Here is a 21,111-nt window from a genome sequence, read left to right on the forward strand (position 1 = left end):
CACTTGTAAGGCAAAGTCTGTGATTGGCTGAGAGGTAACGATGCACAAATGTCACTGTGCACTCCATATCATCTTAGACATTGTACCAGGGGCGCTCTGTAGATCTCCATCCTATCCCCCTATATAGTGGATCATTTCATTACATTTATTCCCGGCCCTTCCCCTACCTAGCCTAGTCCTCCCTCCTCACCTCCCCTATTCTCATGTATCCCAGTGCTGCGGATCACTGAGAGACGCTGAGAAGAGTGCATACGCGCACAGCAGCAGCAGTGAGTCACACGCAGAGCCACAGCTTCAATGACTCACTGAGACTCCCTCCCTCTCCATCACTCCTCTCTTCCTTCGTCCACCGTCACCATAGATACTGCACCGCACCAGCCACTTAATGAATACTAACAGGTGAGGAAGGGGTCCCGTTTGACCGTCATATCATATGCGTGCAGCAGAGCGGGCCCCCCTGCTTCTCCTGTTAGCAGTAATACTGCCGCCAGCTGTCATTCACCACATTGCTTTCTCTGTCCTTCGGGAGCCCCCTCCAGTTGTACCGGTTGAACCGGCAGTATGTCTGCTCAATTATAACTTACATGTTGCATGGACCTATTCTTGTGCTCATCATGCTACTGCAATATATTGTTATGTATATGGCTACAGGGCTCAGGGGTCTTTTGTATTGGTTTTAATTGATTTTATGTTTGTCTACCCTCCTTCTCTTTCTCATGTTAATAAATTTTGAGCATTATTATGTACTAGCTGAAGAACCCGGCGCTGCCCAGGCATAGTAACTAACTACGGTTAGTTATAACAAATTATAGTGATTATATACACTCACTGGCCACTTTATTAGGTACACCTGTCCAACTGTGTGTTAAGACTTAATTTCTAATCAGCCAATCACATGGCGGCAACTCAGTGCATTTAGGCATGTAGACATGGTCAAGACAATCTCCTGCAGTTCAAACCGAGCATCAGTATGGGGAAGAAAGGTGATTTGAGTGCCTTTGAACGTGGCATGATTGTTGGTGCCAGAAGGGCTGGTCTGAGAATTTCAGAAACTGCTGATCTACTGGGATTTTCACGCACAACCATCTCTAGGGTTTACAGAGAATGGTCCGAAAAAGAAAAAAAATCCAGTGAGCGGCAGTTCTGTGGCCGGAAATGCCATGTTGATGCCAGAGGTCAGAGGAGAATGGGCAGACTGGTTCGAGCTGATAGAAAGGCAACAGTGACTCAAATTGCCACCCGTTACAACCAAGGTAGGCAGAAGAGCATCTCTGAACGCACAGTGCGTCGAACTTTGAGGCAGATGGGCTACAGCAGCAGAAGACCACACTGGGTACCACTCCTCTCAGCTAAGAACAGGAAACTGAGGCTACAATTTGCACAAGCTCATCGAAATTGGACAGTAGAAGATTGGAAAAACGTTGCCTGGTCTGATGAGTCTCGATTTCTGCTGCGACATTCGGATGGTAGGGTCAGAATTTGGCGTAAACAACATGAAAGCATGGATCCATCCTGCCTTGTATCAACGGTTCAGGCTGGTGGTGGTGGTGTCATGGTGTGGGGAATTTTTTCTGGGCACTCTTTGGGCCCCTTGGTACCAATTGAGCATCGTTGCAACGCCACAGCCTACCTGAGTATTGTTGCTGACCATGTCCATCCCTTTATGACCACAATGTACCCAACATCTGATGGCTACTTTCAGCAGGATAATGCGCCATGTCATAAAGCTCGAATCATCTCAGATTGGTTTCTTGAACATGACAATGAGTTCACTGTACTCAAATGGCCTCCTCAGTCACCAGATCGCAATCCAATAGAGCATCTTTGGGATGTGGTGGAACGGGAGATTCGCATCAGGGATGTGCAGCCGACAAATCTGCGCCAACTGTGTGATGCCATCATGTCAATATGGTCCAAAATCTCTGAGGAATGCTTCCAGCACCTTGTTGAATCTCTGCCACGAAGAATTGAGGCAGTTCTGAAGGCAAAAGGGGGTCCAACCCCTTACTAGCATGGTGTACCTAATAAAGTGGCCAGTGAGTGTATATATATCTATATATATATACATATATAAAGCTGAGTGATTAGCCCCGCCCACTCCGCATAGCCACATTCACTATAATATCCCACATCATCCCGTCAGCCAGAGCTACCGGACTACTACCCCTAATATCCCACATCGTCCCATCAGCCAGAGCCACTGGACTACTAATATCCCACAACATCCCGTTAAAGCCACTGGACTACTACCCCTAATATCCCACATCAGCCAGAGCCACCGGACAACTACCACTAATATCCCACATCATCCCGTCACATACACTGGACTACTACCCCTAATATCCCACATCAACCCGTCAGCCAGAGCTACCGGACTACTACCCCTAATATCCCACATCGTCCCATCAGCCAGAGCCATCGGACTACTAATATCCCACATCATCCCGTTAAAGCCACTGGACTACTACACCTAATATCCCACATCATCCCGTCAGCCAGATCCACCGGACAACTACCACTAATATCCCACATCATCCCGTCACAGCCGCCGGACTACTACCCCTAATATCCCACATCATCCTGTCAGAGCCACCGGACTACTACCCCTAATATCGCACATCATCCCATCAGCCAGAGCCACCGAACTACTCCCCCTAATATCTCACATCATCCCGTCAGTCTGGGGTCAGAACCAGAGCGCTGACTGGAACGGTCCTAACTTCCATACCGGGGATCTCTTTAAGAGGGGCCTTGGGTCAGAACCAGAGCGCTGAGTGGATTTGCCCTAACTTCCATACAGGAGATCCCTTTAAGAGGGGCCTGGGGTCAGTACCAGAGCATTTGAAGGCAATTGCCCTGACTTCCATACCGAGGATCCCTTTAAGCGAGGCATGGGGTCAGAAACAAAGCACTGGATGGATTTGCCCTGACTTCCATACCGGAGATCCCTTTAAGAAAGGCCTGGGGTCAGTACCAAAATACTGAGTGGATTTGCCCTAACTTGCTAACCATTGATCCACGGGAGGGGGGATTCATTTCTGTCACGTGCTCTGTGCTCCTTTCTGGGGGGCAGACAATTTCTGGGAGCTTATGTTCCTGGGGATGCTAGATTTCTCCCACCATGTCAGTGTCTGCTGAGGTGTTGTCAAGTGGGATAACTTGCTCATAGCAACCAATCACAGCTCAGCTACTTTTAACCAGCTCTGGTGAAATTAGAGATGCTTAGTGATTGGTCGCAAGGAAAATTGTTGATCATAGCAACCAATCACAGCTCAGCTTCTTTTGAACAGCTCTGGTGAAATGAAAGATGCTTCGTGATTGGTTGGTGATACACACATACATATATTCAGTTTTATATATAGAGATTTCTGAGTGTGTGCATCGTTTTTAGTGATGAGCGAAATTGTTTGGAAAACAACCGTCAAACATAAATTCGGCACGAATATGGCACATTCGGATTCGTGATCTGAAACACGAGCAAAATTTTATAAAAATCAGAAAAAATTGGTAACATTCGGTAAAAAGTGCAGGAAAATATTTGCGTTGCCAGAGAAATATTTTCAGCACTTTAACAATGATAATGGTGGTGTATCATGAGCGTTTGGCACGTGTATGATAAGGGTAGGGGGTTGCAGAGCTCAGAGGCGTGGCGGTTTTGCAACCACAGCACATCAATAATTTTCTTATTTTTTTCTAACTTTACGTGTGCACATTGCAGCTAACCAAACAGGGCGCAGGAAGCGCTCACAATGTCCTGACACAGCGGCTTGTCCAGCTAGTGTCCAGTGTGGCTGTTAAATTTACATTCCAGCATTTATTTTTGTCATTACTGAGGTCCACAGACAAAGCCAACAGGGCACATGTCCTACAAGTGTGTTGTGCACTGCTTCTAGTGGACTCCATGCACGAGTATAGCGTTCTAAATCTTATTTTATCACTAGCTAAATGTGAAACAGCCTGTTGTACCCCACCTTGTCATTTAATGCTGTGGTGATATGAAACTATGAATTTTTTTCTGTTGCTGAATATGATATAGCCTGCCGTAATATCCCACGTTGTCATTTTGTGGCGGTGATGTGAACCTGTCTGTAGACCTAATGCTCATTAAAAAAAATTATATTTTTTTCTGTTGCTAAATGTGATACAGAGGGGTCTCAGTCAGGGGTGATACAAGGAGAGAGGTTAAGTCAGACAGGGGTGATACACAGAGAGGGGGTGCAGTCAGTCATGGATGTTACAGGGGAGAGGGGCTCACAGTCAGTCGGGTGATACAGGGAGAGGCGTCAGTCAGGGGAGAAACAGGGAGAGGGGGCGCAGTCTGTCAGGGGTGATACAGGGAGAGGGGTTCAGTCAGTTAGGGGTAATACAGGAGAGAGGGGCCGAAGTCAGTCGGGGTGATACAGGGAGAAGGGTCTCAGTCAGTCAGGGGTGATAGAGGGAGAGGGGTCTCAGTCAGGGGTGTCAAAGGAGAGAGGGCGCGCAGTCAGTCAGTGTTGATACAGGGAGAGATGCACAGTCAGGGGTGATACAGGGAGAGGGGTCTCAGTCAGGGGTGATACAGGGAGAGGGAGTGCAGTCCGTCAGGGGTGATACAGGAAGAGGGATCTCAGTCGGTCAGGGGTGATACAGGAGAGAGGGGTCTCAGTCATTCAGGGGTGATACAGGGAGAGGCGTTTCAGTCAGTAAGGGGTGATACATGGAGAGGCATCTCAGTCAGTAAGGGGTGATTCATGGAGAGGCGTCTCAGTCAGGGGTGATACAGGGAGAGGCGTCTCAGTCAGTCAGGGGTGATACAGGAAAAGGGATCTCAGTCGGTCAGGGGTGATACAGGAGAGAGGGGTCTCAGTCATTCAGGGGTGATACAGGGAGAGGCGTCTCAGTCAGTAAGGGGTGATACATGGAGAGGCATCTCAGTCAGTAAGGGGTGATTCATGGAGAGGCGTCTCAGTCAGGGGTGATACAGGGAGAGGCGTCTCAATCAGTCAGGGGTGATACAGGGAGAGGGGTCTCAGCCAGTCAGAGGTGATACAGGGAGAGGGGTCTCAGTCAGGGGTGATACAGAGAGAAGGGTCTCAGTCAGTCAGGGGTGATACAGGGGAGAGGGGGCTCAGTCAGGGGAGATACAGGGAGAGGGGGCTCAGTCCGTCAGGGTTATACAGGGGAGAGTGGTCTCAGTCAGTCAGGGATGATACAGGCGAGAGAAGTTCAATCAGTCAGGGGTGATACATTGAGAGGGGTCTCAGTCAGTCAGGGAAAACACAAGCCGCGGAGACACCATCACATGTTTCTCAACGCAAGCAATGACTGGCCAGGTCTTTCCCCGGGAAGGAACAACCACGGGAAGGGCAGTCTCCAATGAAGGAATCCACTTATGCCAAAACATGGTATCCATCCACAGACAGCTGTTTCGGGGTATTGCCCCTCATCAGTGTGGAGTAGGAAACTGGCCAGTAGGAGCAATGCCTAGAAGACTGTGAAAAATGAGGATGAATGAACTCATGGAGATCAACATCCAACACTGCGGAGACACCATCACGTTTCTCAACGCAGTGATTCTAGAGCAATGCACCAATCCCTTATGGGAAATATGTAAAAACATGCAAAACACAAGCCACGGAGACACCATCACATGTTTCTCAACGCAAGCAATGACTGGCCAGGTCTTTCCCCGGGAAGGAACAACCACGGGAAGGGCAGTCTCCAATGAAGGAAACCACGGCTTGTTTTGCATGTTTTTACATATTTCCCATAAGGGATGGGGGCATTGCTCTAGAATTACTGCATTGAGAAACATGTGATCGTGTCTCCGCAGTGTTGGATGTTGATCTCCATGACTTCATTCATCCTCATTTTTCACAGTCTTCTACTAGGCAGTTTCCTACTCCACACTGATGAGGAGCAATACCCCGAAACAGCTGTCTGTGGATGGATACCATGGTTTGGCATAGGTGGTTTCCTTCATTGGAGACTGCCCTTCCCGTGGTTGTTCCTTCCCAGGGAAAGACTTGGTCAGTCATTGCTTGCGTTGAGAAACGTGATGGTGTTTCCGCGGCTTGTGTTTTGCATGTTTTTACATATTTCCCATAAGGGATGAGGGCATTGCTCTAGAATCACTGTGTTGAGAAACATGTGATGGTGTCTCCGCAGTGTTGGATGTTGATCTCCATGAGTTCATTCATCCTCATTTTTCTCAGTCAGTCAGGGGTGATACAGAAAGAGTTCAGTCAGTCAGAGATGAAACAGGGAGAGGGGGCGTAGTCAGGGGTGATACAGGGAGAGGGGTCTCAGTCAGTCAGAGGTGATACAGTGAGAGAGGGGTATCAGTCAGTCAGTGGTGATAGAGGAGAGAGGGGCCGCAGTCAGTCAGGGGTGATACAGGGAGAAGGGACTCAGTCAGGGGTGATGCAGGGAGAAATGTCTCAGTCAGTCAGGGGTGATAGAGGGACTGGTGTCTCAGTCAGTCAGGGGTGATACAGGGAGAGGGGTCTCAGGCAGGGTTGATACAGGGAGAGTGACTCAGTCTATCAGGGTGATACAGGGAGAGGTGGTGCAGTCCGGTTGGGGATGATACAGGGAGAGGAATCTCAGTCAGTCAGGGGTGATACAGGAGAGACCGATTTCAGTCATTCAGGGGTGATATAGGGAGAGAGGTTCAGTGACTCAGGGGTTATACATGGCGAGGGGACGCAGAGGTAGAGGGGTCTCAGTCAGTCAGGGGTGATACAGGGAGAGGGGTCTCAGTTAGTCAGGGGTGATATAGGGACAGGTGTCTCGGTCAGTCAGGGGTGATACAGGTAGAGGTTCAGTCACTCAGGGGTTATATACGGAGGGGGGGTGCAGTCAGTCAGAGGTGATACAGGGGAGAGGGGCTCAGGGGTGATACAGGGAGAGAGGTCTCAGTCAGGGGTGATACAGGGAGAGTTCAGTCAGTCAGGGATATACAGGGAGAGGGGGCGCAGTGAGTTAGGGGTGATACAGGGAGAGGAGTCTCAGTCAGTCAGGGGTGTTACAGGGAGAGGCGTCTCAGTCAGTCAGGGGACAAACAGGGAGAGGGGGCGCAGTCTGTCAGGGGTGATAGAGGTAGAGGGGTCTCAGTCAGTCAGGGGTGCTACATGAGAGGGGGCGCAGTCAGTCAGGGGTGATACAGGGAGAGGGGTCTCAGTCAGTCAGGGGTGCTACATGAGAGAGGGGGCGCAATCAGTCAGGGGTGATACAGGGAGAGGCGTCTCAGTCAGGGGAGAAACAGAGAGGGGGGCGCAGCTTGTCAGTGGTGATACAGGGAAAGGGGTCTCAGTCAGGGGTGCCACAGGAGAGAGAGGGCGCAGTCAGTCAGTGGTGATACAGGGAGAGGGGCACAGTCAGTCAGGGGTGATACAGAGAGAAGGGTCTCAGTCAGTCAGGAGTGATACAGGGAAAAGGGTCTCAGTCAGGGGTGATACAGGGAGAGTGGGCGCAGTCCGTCAGGGGTGATACAGGAGAGAGGGGTCTCAGTCATTCAGAGGTGATACAGTGAGAGGCGTCTCAGTCATTCAGAGGTGATACAGTGAGAGGCGTCTCAGTCAGGGGTGATACAGGGAGACATCTCAGTCAGGGGTGATACAGGGAGAAGGGGCTCAGTCAGTCAGGGGTGATACAGGGAGAGGGGGCTCAGTCAGTTAGGCGTGATACAGGGGAGAGGGGGTCTCAGTCATTCAGGGGTGATACAGAGAGAGGGGGCGCAGTCAGTCAGGGGTGATACAGGGAGAGGAGGCTCAATCAGTAAAGGGTGATACAGGAAGAGGTGGATACAGGGAGTGCAGGCTCAGTCAGTCCAAGGTGATACTAAGGACTCAGTAAGTCAGGAGTAATAGTAAAAATATGGGAATGGGGCCTTCATTCATCCCTAAGTGACTGAGACCCCCTCTACCACCCATGACTAAAGCACCCTTCCATTTTCAGTCACTTACTGTTAGATTGGCAGGGGGCCTCAGTTAGTTATATGTGATGCTGACATAGTCAGGTGCATAGACCAGACTCCCTTTTGTGCTGCACCACCAGGGAGCCATCTGTCTCCCGCTTCTTCTTACACTCACTGTGCCTGCACTGGTGCAGGGGAGGCGAGGGGAGCGCGTTCTTTACAAATTACAGCATGGCTCTTTACTTGAGCTGTGTGTATCTCTCTACTTGTCTCACTTCAGCAGCTTAGACTATTTAGCGCTGATGCATCACACACAAATTGGATCACAAAAATATTTACACACAGGTTGTAATGTAACAAAACAGGTAAAAAGCCAAGGGGGTGAATACATTGCACGCCACTGTGGTCAGCTATGGAGGCCTCTCTGTGCAGTGCACTTCCCACTCACTTCCAGCTCTGGCCATGTGTTGTGGTCCCCCCCATCAGGGAAAACCTTGCGGGTAAGCTGCAGGCCAGCGCCAGGGCGTGGCCCCCACTGACACATTTTGGCGCAGAGCAGGTAGAAGACTGCGCCAACCTGTCTGAGTGCGCTCTCACCAGGGCTGTGGAGTTGGTAAGCCGAACCTGCGACTCCGACATTTCCCTTACACCGACTCCGACTCCCACATATATTGCTTATATTTAAGTGAAAAATTTATTGTAGTACAATGTGAACATCAGACATTTAATCATTTCTATGATCCAATAATCAAGATATTTAGATAGAACATAATATATTTATTGGAATACAACTTTAGAACACAAAAAACTGTAATAAATTGTAAATATGTAATACACTAATGAACTACTGTACCCAATTTATTATATATTTTAGGAGTCGGAGTCGATCCATTATATACCGACTCCAACTCCGACTCCACCAAAATGAGCACCGACTCCGACTCCACGACTCCACAGCCCTGGCTCTCACACAAGTCACGTGGTGCAGGCAAATCGTGCTCATGTGACCATGTGCATCCAGGCAGCTGCTATGGACCATGAGCTGGAGTACTGACCACGTGCTCATATGCCACAGCTTGTAACCGTGCGCCCTTCAGCCCTCCCTCGCTTCTAAATGCACCGCGTCAGGCAGGGTATCCCTCCAGAGTTACCCGGTTACCACGTGACTTGGCAGTAGAGTAATAACCTGCTTTACTTTCCTAATTATTATTCTAATTAATGATAGGTTATCGACGCTGCCAATCAAAAAAAACAACCAATTATATGCGGCCCTACAAAAACGTAGGCTTAGACTCGACACCAATAAGGAACGGCTAATCCGAATAACAGCTGTGACCCCATAGCCAATCAGAGCTTAACTAGGACTGGTTGCTTTGTTATCTTAAACGTCATTGATTCACGGAGAGCCCGCCCAGTTTATGTCCCAACCAATCAGCTGATGGCCCTGCCCCCAAGGCCAATCAGGATGCCGGTTTCATGGTTGGTGTTAATAGATTTGCCAGGACTTCAAGCGCAATAAAAAGGTGAGTAGTTGTGTAGTGATGAGAGCGAGAGCGGCGCAGGCTGTGCTGGGTCCCCGTGTCTCATAGGCGGCATAGCTGTCACTGAGGGCAGTGTGGAGATCCGTGTATGGGCGCACGGTGCATCGGTCCTGGGTGCGCGAAGATAGAAGGGGCGAGCACCGCTGCGGGATCTATAAACGGCATGAAAGCCCCAGAGCCAGCAATAGGCGCTGCTCCACCGCAGGACATGATCCACCAGTAACCTGTGGTCGCTGGACGGGACCCCTGAGAGCCAGCGCTCACCTGATGGCATCAGCATGTGGGCCGGCTAATGACAGCTGAGCCCGGGGTGCCATCAGGTGACAGCGGCCTCTCCGGGATCCATCCAGTAGCCAAGCCTTGGGGGACGGTCACCGCTCAGGCTGGGTGCACACATTGCGCCATTTTCCAATACCCGTAGCGTCTCCCTTTTTTGTGATCTCGGGTTGGGTGAGGGCTTATTTTTGCGTGTCAGACTGATGTTTTTATTGACTTTGTTTTGTTTTTTTTTATTTTGAATGGGGCAAATAGGGGGGTGATTTGAAATTTTATATTTTTAAAAGCTTTTTTTTTTTTTCTTTTTGCATGCTTCAATAGTCACCATGGGAGACTAGAGGCTGCCATAACCTGATTGCCTCTGCTCCATAGGGGCAATGATCACATCGCCTGTATGCAGCAGAATACCTTGCCGGCGCTCATAGCAATCCAGCAGTGGCAACCATATAGGTCTCCAGGTGACCTCTGGTTGTCATGCCAACCCATCGGTGACCCGCGATCACGTAACAGGGGTCACTGACAGGTGGATTTCTGGCACGATTGCCGGAAGTGCATGTTAAAAGCTGCTGGCAGTTTGGCAGTGGCATTTAATGGGTTAATAGCCGCAGGTGGATCTATTCCACCTGTGGATGTTCCGGGCACATGTCATCTGTTCAAAAAGTTTGCTTTAATGAACATATCAATAACATTATTAATAGCAAACACAATAACACATGTATCCTCTGCATCTAAACATGTTATTGACACATGCTGTTAGTCTTTCATCCTTTAACCCGTTTACCCCCAAGGGTGGTTTGCACGTTCATGACCGGGCCAATTTTTACAATTCTGACCATTGTCCCTTTATGAGGTTATAACCCTGGAACGCTTCCATGGATCCCGGTGATTCTGACTTTGTTTTCTAGTGACATATTGTACTTCATGTTAGTGGTAAAATTTCATTCCTATAACTTGCGTCTATTTGTGAAAAAAATGGAAATTTTCCAACTTTGAGTTTTTATGCCCTTAAATCACAGAGATACGGCACACAAAAAACTTAATAAATAACATTTCCCACGTGTTTACTTTACATCAGCACAATTTTGGAACCACATTTTTTTTTTTGTTAGGAAGTTATAAGGGTTAAAAGTTGACCAGCGATTTCTCATTTTTGCAACACCATTTTATTTTTACGGACCACATCACATTTGAAGTCACTTTGAAGGGTCTATATGATAGAAAATACCCAAAAGTGACACCATTCTAAAAACTGCACCCCTCAAGGTGCTCAAAACCACATTCAAGAAGATTATTAACCCTTCAGGTGCTTCACAGGAATTTTTTGAATGTTTAAAAAAAAATGAAATTTTTTTTCACACAAAAATAACTTCAGGTCCAATTTTTTTATTTTACCAAGGGTAACAGGAGAAATTGGACTGCAAAAGTTATTGTGCAATTTGTCCTGAGTACACTGATACCTGATCTGTAGGGGGGAACCACTGTTTCGGCGCATGGCAGAGCTCAGAAGGGAAGGAGCGCCGTTTGACTTTTTCAATGCAAAATTGGCTGGAATTCAGATCGGACGCCATGTCACGTTTGGAGAGCCCCTGATGTGCCTAAACACTGGAAAACCCCCCACAAGTGACTCCATTTTGGAAACTAGACCCCCCCAAGGAACTTATCTAGATGTGTGGTGAGAACTTTGAACCCACAAGGGCTTCACAGAAGTTTATAACGTACAGCCTTACAATTAAAAAATCATATTTTTTCCACAAAAATGATCTTTTCACCTCCAATTTTTATTTTCCAAAGGGTAACAGGACCCTAAAAGTTATTGAGCAATTTGTCCTGAGTACGCTGATACCCCATATGTGGGGGTAAACCACTATTTGGGCGCATGGCAGAGCTCGGAAGGGAAGCAGCGCCATTTGACTTTTTTGTCTGGAATTGAGTTCGGACACTATGTCGCGTTTGGAAAGCCCCTGATGTGCCAAAACAGTGGAAAACCCTCACAAATGACACTAATTTGGAAACTAGACCCCCCCCCCCAAAGAACTTATCTAGATGTGTGGTGAGCACTTTGAACCCCCCCAAGGGCTTCATAAAAATTTATAGCGCCCGGGCGTGAAAATAAAAAAATATTTTTTCCACAAACATGACCTTTTAGTCCCCAATTTTTTTTATTTTCCCAAGGGTAACAGGATAAATTGGACCCCAAAAGTTGTTGTCCAATTTGTCCTGAGTAGGCTGATACCCCATATGTGGGGGTAAAACACTGTTTGGGCGCATGGCAGAGCTTGGAAGGGAAGGAGCACCATTTGACTTTTTCAACGCAGAGCTGGCTGGAATTGACCCTAGCCCTAACCCTAATGGGAAAATGGAAATAAATACTTTTTTTTAATTTTATTATTTTTCCCTAACTAAGGGGGTGATAAAGGGGGGTTTTATTTACTATTTATAGTGGGTTTTTATGTTTGGCAGCTGACATACACTAAAAGATGCTTTTTATTGTAAAAATAGTTTTTGCATCACCACATTTTGAAAGCTATAATTTTTCCATATTTTGACCCACCGAGTCATGTGAGGTCTTATTTTTTTATCAATATATTAATTATAATTATATTTATAATTATATTAATTGTATTACTTAATATTAAGCAGAATTAAGTACGCTGAAATCTCCTTTATATCGTTTAAACCCTAATAGAGCCCCTTTTATATATTGTATGAGCCCCCCACAACCTTCCAATATACTGCATGAGCCCTACAGAGCCTCCACATATACACCATAAACCTCACGCAGCCTCCCCTATATGCAGCATGAGCCCCACATAGTCTGCCCATGTCCAGCGTGAGGTCCCTGTAGTCTCCCCATGTCCAGCATGAGGCCCCTATAGCCAACCCATGTGTCAGTGTGAGGCCCCCGTAGCCATGCCACGTCCAGCATTAGGTCCCCATAGCCTTCCCATGTCCAGCATGAGGTCCCCATAGCCACCTCCTGTCAAGCGTGAGGCCCCCATAGCCGTGCCATGTCCAGCGTGAGGCCCCCATAGCCGTGCCATGTCCAGCGTGAGGCCCCCATAGCCTCCCCATGTCCAGCGTGAGGTCGCCATAGCCTTCCCATGTCCAGCTTGAGGCCCCCAATTGCCTCCCCATGTTCAGTGTGAGGCCGTCGTAGCCTTCCCATGTCTTGCCTGAGGCCCTGATAGTCACCCCATGTCCAGCGTGAGGCCCTCATAGCCTTCCAATGTCCTGCCTGAGGCCCTGATAGCCACCCCATGTCCAGCGTGAGGTCCCCATAGCAACGCCATGTCCAGCGTGTGAGGCCCCCATAGCAACGCCATGTCCAGCGTGAGGCCCCCATAGCCACCCCATGTCCAGCGTGAGGTCCCCATAATCTCTCCATGTCCGGTGTGAGGCCCCGCATAGCCTCCTCATGTCCAGCATGAGATCCCTATAACCTCCTCATGTCCAGCCAAATATCCCACACAGATGAAAAAAAAAGAACACCACATACTCACCTCGGGTCCCGTTCCCCCAGCGCTCTGATTTTGTTCCTGTCTCCGGTGTGCTCCTCCACCAATGAACCAGGGCAGAAGGAGACAGTGGGCGGGCGTGAGATGGCATGGTGCGGCCTGTGGGCCACTGGTTTCAGCCCCTCGGCTTGTGGGCCACTGGTTTCAGCCCCTTGGCTGTCTAGGTCTGCGGGCCGGACAGGGAATGTCAGAGGGCCGGATATGGCCCACGGGCTGCACTTTGCCCAGGTCTGGATTGGCGTGTCATAGGTGATGCAGTAAAGGGCCCTGAAGAGGAACCCCCAAGGGATGCCCATAAACTTAAAAAGACTGTACCCTGTATTTCTGGATCTGATTTACCAGTTCTCAGTGTGTCTACCTCTGTACACATTGGAGAACGCCATGATGGCGGCTCAGGCACATTTATGTGACTGCATTATATCATTATTGCCGTATTCATGTGTAAGGACTTTATATTTCCTAGAACCTGGCTGATGTTTGCTCCCTGCACATATGTTTTGATTGTACAGGCGTCTATTTAGGTAACAGATCCAGTGTAAACCACGTGCACATTCACCGCAGTCACAGGAAGATCCACGTAAGCCAGGCTCAGACGTTGATACTATCTGGATTTAGACACAGATTCCTGAAAATCCACAGAGGATTTGCCTAGTGCGAATCCTGACTGTGCAAACAAAGCCTAAATAACTGAAGCCTCGTGGTCCTAACTAATGCTCGCTTTTATTTTACTGCACTGAGAGGAGGTATCAAGTCCTGAAAATGAATTAAAGTGTATTATACAAAACATTGTGATCGTCAATACAAAGCTGTTCTCCACTATCCTTTCAATAAACTCAGGCTGAAATGAGACTTCTGTGTTTTATGGTCCGTAAACTGGCCAGGAGTTACTGCGGGTCAGGAGACCTGAGGCTGGTCCGGGAATTGTGGTCCGAATACGGACTATGAAACATGGAAGTCTGGTTTCAGCCTTAGGCTCCTTTTATGTCTAACACAATGCAAAATATTTTATTTCCCCTAAATGATGTTCTGAGCCCGGAAATTCGCCCCAAAGTGCTGTCCACTCCGTAATGCCAAGGGTAAGCCTTCTCAAACCGCAGAGACAGAGTACAGGAAGAGAGCAGGGCTTTATATCTGCTGTTCTATCTGCAAAATTACATAGAGAAATAGCAGGGAGGTGGGCTTTTAGGCCAAGGCAGGCCAGCTATTGGCATGAGCAAGTGCACGCAGGGAAGTTAGGGAGAGGAAATTCCAGCACCTATAAAGCTGGCAGAATGCAGATAAAGAGGAACCTCTCACCTGCAAAGAATGGATAGCAGGTTACAGAGCATGATAGGTGGGATATTTCATGCTTTATATAATGAATTGGGTACAGTAGTTCAATGCAGAATGTGCAGAATATTTTTTTCATAGGAATTTTATAGCTCTTAGTTACCCGCTGTTTAACTTGGAAACCAGCGTCGCTGATCGCTGGTCTCTCGCTGCCACACGCAGCAATGCGCGCTGGCCAGCAGGAGACCAACGATCAAAAACGGCCCATGACTTTCGAACGCGATCAGCGATACTCGGCAGGGGGGCCGGTCGCTGATCCATGTCACACACAGCGAGATCGCTGTGGCGTCACAAAATCAGTGAACTCGCTGGCAATATCGCTGTGTGTGACGGGGCCTATAGTCTACAAGAGGGACATGCTGGAAATCTGATTGGAAAAGTGAGGAAATTGGTTATTGCCGCCAGAACCCCTAAAATTGATTCCATCTTGAAGAGACGCGCTGGGAAAGGGGCAATTGTCGATCAAGCCACTCGGTGGGGCAGCACTTATTTAATGATTGAGCGATTGCTTGAACTAAAACCGTTTCTTATAGATATGACGAACCCTCAGGTAACCCTAAATGAAGGTCAATGGACACAGGTGGCTGAATTGAAGGAATTGCTTAATCACCCATTTACAGTGACTAAAAAGTGACAAGCTGAGGATTTAACTCCTGGCATTTTCATAAGGGAGTGGAAGAACTTGCTGTTTTGCCTGTCCCAAAGAGGAGGTTTAATCGCAGATGGCATTTCTGCTTCAATGAAACGCAGAGAGTCACAGCTATTGGAAAATAACATTTTTCTGGCAGCTGTTTATGTGGACCCAAGTCATCGTATATTGCTTGATGATCAACAGCTTACTAAAGGAAAAGAAGCTCTGACTGAGGTAGCAGTTAGGATGAGTGGCCTACAGGAGGACTGCCAGGCGCAAGGGGACTTGAGTCCTGACAGTGTTACTGCTGCCATATCTTCATCCTCATCAGATGAGGAGTTTGACTTTGACAAGTATTTGGATGACATGGAGCAGGCAAAGCGTTGCCGCAAGGAAAAAGATTTCACTCCGTCTCCTATAGCAAGCAGATTGACCATATTTCAGCAAAATGTTTCACTTGCTCTCAAAGAAATAGAAAAATTCAACCGTTCATCAAAACTGACTGTGCATGAGGCAATTCCTTTATACCAGGAAATTGTTAGGGATGTTGCCCACGTGGTTACGGCTTTGCCTCCAACCCAAGTTAGTGTAGAGAGGTTGTTCTCTGGCCTTAAAATTATTAGATCAGATTTTAGGTCATCTATGAAGGAGGATCTGATGGAGGCAATTCTATTTCTTAGAACAAATTCATAGACTGCACAAATGTTATTTAGTATGTTTTTGTTGAAAACTGTTTTTTGCCACTTACATAGTTTATTACATAGTGTTATATATATAGTGTATTACATATTTACAATTTATTACAGTTTTTTGTGTTCTAAAGTTGTGTTCCAATAAATATATATTATGTTCTATCTAAATATCTTGATTACTGTATCATAAAAATTATTTCATGTGTGATGTTCACATTGTACTACAATAAATTTTTCGCTTAAATATAATCAATATATGTCGGAGTCGGTGTAAGGGAAATTGAGGAGTCGGAGTCGCAGGTTTAGCTTACCGACTCCACAGCCCTGGTTTCATGGCCATAATAGGCTGAAAAACAGCTAAAGCAGTTTTAACCTGATGTGGGGGTGAGGCCAGCAAGTCTTGTGTTTTTACAAATTTTGTGTGGAAGGACAGCAATGTCTTAAATGGGTTCTCCCAAGCTAGAAAGTTATCCACAGGATAGGTGATAAGACGCTGACCTCCGGGGTCCCATCAATCCCAAGTACAGCACTCAGCAATGTCTGGCAGTCTCGTGAGCATTCATTGGAGTGGTGAGAATGTATGGCCATTGCTCTGTTCCAAGTTGGTATTTCAGAGCTTGTGGATAGGTGAGAACTTGCTAAGTGGGAACAATCCCTTTATAAAGTTTACTACATGTTGGCCTGATGCTATCGCATCGGGAGCACAGTGTGTGTGTGTGGGCGTGTCCTGCCGCTGCCTGCACACCCACCTCCATGCAGTCACAGCCGGCAGGTAAGATGGTGGTTTGCGGCCTGTGCTGCAGATGGGGTGTGGCGCCACCAGAGGGCGCCCGCACCCCATCTCCAGCACAGGCCGCAAGCCGCGGTCTTTGTTGCCGGCTGTGACTGTACGGAGGTGGATGGGCAGGCAGCAGCGGGATCCAGCGCGTGTACTCAGGCGGCGGGTCCAGCGGGGGGAGGGTCCGGCGTGGGTGTCCCGCTGGTGGTACTGCGGAAAGGCCTGGTACCACCAGCGGGTGCCATATTGAAATACCCATCACCTGGGTATTCCAATATGACGGTCAGCGTACTTCTGGTGGATTGTGGGATTCGAGGACGTCCGGACAGAAGTGGATGACGGACAATTTTAGGTAAGTATATGATAGATAATTAATGAACATCCGAGCCAAAGATAACGACTTCTACAACATGGTTCAGTATTAAATAGTCATGGCCGAAATTGTTGGGACCCTTCAAATTATTCCAGAAAATGAAGTATTTCTCCCTGAAAAATTATTGCAATTTCACATTTTGTTATGCATGTTTATTTCCTTTGTGTGTATTGGAACAACATAAAAAATGAGAAAAAAAGGCAAGTTGGACATAATTTCACACAAAACCTCAAAAGTAGGCCAGACAAAAGTGTTGGCATTCTCAGCTTAATATTTGGTTGCACCCCCTTTGGAATATATAACTACAATCAATCTCTTCCTATAACCATAAACAAGCTTCTTACACTTCTCAATTGGAATTTTTCACTACTCTTCTTTTACAAACTATTGCAGATCTCTTATATTTGAAGGCACCTACCCCAACAACAATTTTAAGATCTCTCCTCAGGTTTTCAACAGGGTTTAGATCTGGACTCATTGTTGGCCATTTCAGAGCTCTCCAGTGTTTCCATACCATTTTGGGTGCTTCTTGAAGTTTGTTTAGGGTCATTGTCCTTTTGGAAGACCCATGACCTAGAAGGCAACCCCAGCTTTCTGACATGGGACACTAAATTTCCACCCAAAATCCATTGGTAAGCCTCCACCATATTTGACTGTAGGTAGTGTGTTCTTTTCTTTGTAGGACGCATTCCGTTTTCGGAGAACAGTAAAATTCTGTGCTTTATCAAAATGCTCTATCTTGGTCTCATCTGTCCACATGACCCTTTCCCATAAGGATTTTGGCTTACTCGTGTACATTTTGGCAAACTGCAGTCTCGCTTTTTTATGTCTCTGTGCCAGCATTGGGGTTCTCCTCTATCTCCTGCCATAGCATTTCACGCAAATGTTGACAGTTTGCAAGACTCTTAACACTGATGCACCTTTGTGCCTGCTGGATAGCTTGAATTTCTTTGAAACTTGATTGGGGCTTCTTATACACCATCCCGACTATCCTGCGTTGCAACTTTTTATGCATTTTTTTCTGACCTCCACAGCGATTAGCTACAGTGCCATGGGTTGTAATCTTGAATATATTGTGCACTGTGGACAAAGGAACATCAAAATCTCTGTCGATGGACTTGTAATCTTGAGATTGTTGATATTTTTTAACAATTTTGGTTCTCTGTTCCTCTTTCTGTTCTCCATTCTTAGTGTGACACACAATGTATCAATTGCGTCAACTTCTCTTCTCTTTATCTGGTTTCAGGTGTGATTTTTCGTATTGCCCACACCTGTTATTTGCCACAGGTGAGTTTGAACAAGCATCACATGCTTGAAGCAAACTTGTTTACCCACAATTTTGGAAAGGGGCCAACAATTCTGTACTGCCCACTTTTGAGGTTTTGTGTGAAATTATTATGTCCAATTTGCTTTTTTTTTTTTTCCTGTTTTTTTTTTTTTTTTTGTGTTGTTCCAATACACAAAGGAAATAAACATGCGTATAACAAAACATACAGTGGGGAAAAAAAGTATTTAGTCAGTCAGCAATAGTGCAAGTTCCACCACTTAAAAAGATGAGAGGCGTCTGTAATTTACATCATAGGTAGACCTCAACTATGGGAGACAAACTGAGAAAAAAAAATCCAGAAAATCACATTGTCTGTTTTTTTTTCATTTTATTTGCATATTATGGTGGAAAATAAGTATTTGGTCAGAAACAAGCAATCAAGATTTCTGGCTCTCACAGACCTGTAACTTCTTCTTTAAGAGTCTCCTCTTTCCTCCACTCATTACCTGTAGTAATGGCACCTGTTTAAACTTGTTATCAGTATAAAAAGACACCTGTGCACACCCTCAAACAGTCTGACTCCAAACTCCACTATGGTGAAGACCAAAGAGCTGTCAAAGGACACCAGAAACAAAATTGTAGCCCTGCACCAGGCTGGGAAGACTGAATCTGCAATAGCCAACCAGCTTGGAGTGAAGAAATCAACTGTGGGAGCAATAATTAGAAAATGGAAGACATACAAGACCACTGATAATCTCCCTCGATCTGGTGCTCCACGCAAAATCCCACCCCGTGGGGTCAGAATGATCACAAGAACGGTGAGCAAAAATCCCAGAACCACGCGGGGGGACCTAGTGAATGAACTGCAGAGAGCTGGGACCAATGTAACAAGGCCTACCATAAGTAACACACTACGCCACCATGGACTCAGATCCTGCAGTGCCAGACGTGTCCCACTGCTTAAGCCTGTACATGTCCGGGCCCGTCTGAAGTTTGCTAGAGAGCATTTGGATGATCCAGAGGAGTTTTGGGAGAATGTCCTATGGTCTGATGAAAGCAAACTGGAACTGTTTGGTAGAAACACAACTTGTTGTGTTTGGAGGAAAAAGAATACTGAGTTGCATCCATCAAACACCATACCTACTGTAAAGCATGGTGGTGGAAACATCATGCTTTGGGGCTGTTTCTCTGCAAAGGGGCCAGGACGACTGATCCGGGTACATGAAAGAATGAATGGGGCCATGTATCGTGAGATTTTGAGTGCAAACCTCCTTCCATCAGCAAGGACATTGAAGATGAAACGTGGCTGGGTCTTTCAACATGACAATGATCCAAAGCACACCGCCAGGGCAACGAAGGAGTGGCTTCGTAAGAAGCATTTCAAGGTCCTGGAGTGGCCTAGCCAGTCTCCAGATCTCAACCCTATAGAAAACCTTTGGAGGGAGATGAAAGTCCGTGTTGCCAAGCGAAAAGCCAAAAACATCACTGCTCTAGAGGAGATCTGCATGGAGGAATGGGCCAACATACCAACAACAGTGTGTGGCAACCTTGTGAAGACTTACAGAAAACGTTTGACCTCTGTCATTGCCAACAAAGGATATATCACAAAGTATTGAGATGAAATTTTGTTTCTGACCAAATACTTATTTTCCACCATAATATGCAAATAAAATGAAAAAAAAACAGACAATGTGATTTTCTGGATTTTTTTTTCTCAGTTTGTCTCCCATAGTTGAGGTCTACCTATGATGTAAATTACAGACGCCTCTCATCTTTTTAAGTGGTGGAACTTGCACTATTGCTGACTGACTAAATACTTTTTTTCCCCACTGTATGTGTAATTGCAATAATTTTCTGGTAAACATATTTCATTTTCTGGAACAGTTTCAAGGGTGCCAACACTTTCGGTCATGACTGTATATGAAAGGTTTTTAAAGGGAATTTCTCGCAAAGACCTATTTTTCTATATGCCCTGTTACACTGTCAAACTTGCCCTGACACTTCCTTAGAATGGATAAAAAAAACTGCAGCCCTGTGTTTTCGTGACATCACTCAACTACGATCACTCTTCTGGTCAAAGTGTTAATTCATCTTCTGCTAGAAAGCAAGTCATTCTATTTCACTACTGAGACCCGCTGGTCTCAATGTATTTAATGTAAATATCCATTTGCTTTCTGCTTTTGACATTTGGTGTATATAATTTCCTCCCCGATAATGTTTTTTTTTTACAAAGAGCTTCCCAACAATTTTCCATTGTGTGCCTTCTTGCAATGATATGATAATGGGTGCCCTGTGAATTGTCTTTCAATGTTATACATACCGTATTTTTCGCTTTATAAGACGCGCCTGATTGTAAGACGCACCCCCCAAATTTGGTGAAGAAAAAGAGAAAAAGTGTTTATTTTATGTTAAATGGAGGTGTGTCTTATAATGCCAGTGTCTGTCTTTCAAATCATATGCCGTATATGTCCCTCATCCTGGTATCTATATAACCTCCATCCTGGCACATTGCCCCCTTGTGCTGGCACATAGCCCCCACATCCCATCCCAGATATGGCCCCCCCGGTCACTATATGCTCCCTTGCTGGCACTCACATGGCCCCCCTCTCTCTGTATGCCCTCCTGCTGGCACGCACATGGCCCCCTCTCTCTATATGCCTCCCTGCTGGTACGCACACGGCCCCCACGTCCCTATATCCCCCCTGCTGGCACACATTGTCCCCCCCATCCCTATATTCCCCCTGCTGGCATACATTGCCCCTCGTTCATATATTCCCCCCTGCTGGCACACATTGCCCCTCGTTCATATATT

At 46.7% G+C, this 21,111-nt stretch overlaps 1 protein-coding gene across 3 annotated transcripts in view; it reads left to right on the plus strand.

The window, feature by feature from the left end:
- Positions 1-246: 246 nt before the first annotated feature.
- The window catches only part of LRRC28 (leucine rich repeat containing 28), an 84,432-nt gene continuing 63,567 nt past the window's right edge, over positions 247-21,111 (plus strand). The window contains exon 1 of one of the 3 annotated variants that reach the window (XM_073568779.1): positions 247-399. The gene's annotated coding sequence lies outside the window, so the exon portion shown is untranslated. Of the gene's footprint in view, positions 400-9,228; positions 9,421-21,111 lie in introns of those variants that run through there. The other 2 variants (XM_073568781.1, XM_073568778.1) reach the window with 2 other exon arrangements.

Source organism: Dendrobates tinctorius, unplaced genomic scaffold (genome assembly GCF_039654945.1).
Source record: "Dendrobates tinctorius isolate UK_male_01 unplaced genomic scaffold, ASM3965494v1 ptg000022l, whole genome shotgun sequence".
Classification (NCBI taxonomy): Eukaryota; Metazoa; Chordata; class Amphibia; order Anura; family Dendrobatidae; genus Dendrobates; species Dendrobates tinctorius.